Source organism: Sorex araneus, chromosome X (genome assembly GCF_027595985.1).
Source record: "Sorex araneus isolate mSorAra2 chromosome X, mSorAra2.pri, whole genome shotgun sequence".
NCBI classification, from domain to species: Eukaryota; Metazoa; Chordata; class Mammalia; order Eulipotyphla; family Soricidae; genus Sorex; species Sorex araneus.
The window spans coordinates 169,053,560-169,055,705 of record NC_073313.1 but is presented as its reverse complement, the minus strand read 5'-3'; the positions used below and the strand labels follow the sequence as shown (position 1 = coordinate 169,055,705).

The window sequence follows — 2,146 nt, the reverse complement described above, 5'->3', positions numbered from 1 at the left end:
TTTCATTTTTTGTGGTGTCTTTGTTTGCTTTTGGTATTAGGGAGATATGAGCCTCATAGAAACAGCTTGGGAGAGTTTCTGTTTCTTCAGTTTCCTGGAAAAGCTTGAGAAGAACTGGCAATAGGTCCTTTTTAAATGTTTGGAAGAACTCGCTAGTGAATCCATCTGGACCTGGGCTTTTGTTTTTGGAAGAATTTTGATTGCCGTTTTAATTTCCTTGATATTAGAGGACTGTTCAGGTATTCCAGGTCTTCTTGATTCAGCCTTGGGAGATTATAGGAATCCAGGAAATTATCCACTTCTTCTAGGTTCTCTTGTTTGGTAGCATATAGATTTTCAAAGTAGTCTCTGATGATCTTTTGAATCTTTGGTTATTGTTGTGATATCCCCCTTTTCATTTCTGATTCAGTTTATAAGGGTTCTTTCTCTCTTTCTTTGTGAGTTTTGCTAGTGTTTTATCAATCTTAATTATTTTCTCAAAGAACCAGCTCTTGGTTTCATTGATCTTTCAGGTTATTTTTTGAGTTTCTATGTCATTGTTTTCTGCTCTAAATTTTATTGTCTCTTTCCTTCTGCCTTGTTTGGGCTCCTTTTTTTGTCCTTTTCTAAAATCTTAAGCTGTGAAGTCAAGTTACTTATGTGGGCCCTTTCTTTCTTCCTGAGAAATGCTTGCAGAGCTATAAAATTTCTCCTTAACACGGCTTTAGTTCTGTCCACAGGTTCTGGTAGCTCATGTCTTTATTATCATTTGTTTCCAAGTACCTTTGATTTTTTTTCCTGATTTCCTTCCTGAAAATATATGGAACGCTTCACGAATTTGCGTGTCATCCTTGTGCAGGGGCTATGCTAATCTTCTCTGTATCATTCCAAGTTTAGTATATGTGTTGTCGAAGAAAGCACTGAGCCCATTTTTTTTTTTGCATCTAGCTGTCCAGTGTTGCCAGCACCATTTGTTAAAGAGACTTTCTTTGCTCCAATTTACATTTCTTGCTTCCTTATCAAAGATTAGATGATCATATATTTGAGGTTTTGTGTAAGGGTATTCTAACCTGTTCCGTTGGTCTACTGCTCTGCCTTTGTTCCAGTACCATACAGTTTTAATTATTACAACTTTGTAGTAGAGCTTGAGGATGGGGAAAGTGATGCCTCCCATCTTCCTTTTCCCCAAAATTGCTTTAGCTATTCGTGGGGGTTTGTTGTTCCATATGAATTTTAAGAGTGTTTGGTTCACTTCCTTGAAGAATATCATGGGTATCCTTATAGGGATCACATTGAATCTGTGTAATGCTTTGGGAAGTATTGCCATTTTGACAATGTTAATTCTCTCAATCCATGAACAATAAATGTGCTTCCATTTCCTCGTGTCCTCTTTTATTTCATGAAGTAATGTTTTATAATTTTCTCTGTATAGGTCCTTCACCTCCTTAGTTAAATTGATTCTGAGGTACTTTATTTTCTGAGGCCTGATTGTGAGCTGGGTTGCTATTTTCATATCACTTTCTTCTCTCTCATTATTTGCATATAGGAAAGCCATGGACTTTTGGGTATTGATTCTATAGCCTGCGACTTTACTATACAAGTGCATTGTTTCAAGTAGTTTCTTGGTAGAGGCTTTGGGGTTCTCTAAATATAATATCATATCATCTGTGAATAGTGAGAGCTTGATATCTTCCTTTCCTATCTGGATGCCCTTAATGTCTTTTTCTTACCTAATCGCTATAGCAAGTACTTCCAGTACTATATTGAACAGAAGTGGAGAGAGTGGGCAATCTTGCCTTGTCGCTGATCTTAGAGAGAAGGCACTTAGTTTTTCCCCATTGAGAATAATGCTTGCTATAGGTTTGTGGTAGAAGGCTTTGACTATATTGAGGATGTTCCCTTCTATGCCATTTTGGTGAGCGTTTTCATCATGAATGGATGCTGGATCTTGTCAAATGCTTTCTCTGTATCTTGATATGATCATATGATTTTTATCTTTTTTGTTGATATGATGGATTATGTTGATTGATTTCTGAATGTTGAACCATCCTTGCATCCCCAGGATGAATCCCACTTGGTTGTGGTGTATGATCTTTTTGATGAGTTGCTGGATTCTATTCACTAATATTTTGTTGAGGATCTTTGCATCTGTGTTCATCAGAGATAT

The 2,146-nt window shown here is 36.8% G+C and overlaps 1 non-coding gene across 1 annotated transcript; it reads right to left on the bottom strand.

Moving 5' to 3' along the window:
- Positions 1-793: 793 nt before the first annotated feature.
- On the bottom strand, positions 794-900 carry LOC129400419 (U6 spliceosomal RNA). The gene has a single exon (XR_008627662.1). It is a non-coding gene; the product is annotated as a U6 spliceosomal RNA (small nuclear RNA).
- Between the last annotated feature and the right edge of the window lie 1,246 nt (positions 901-2,146).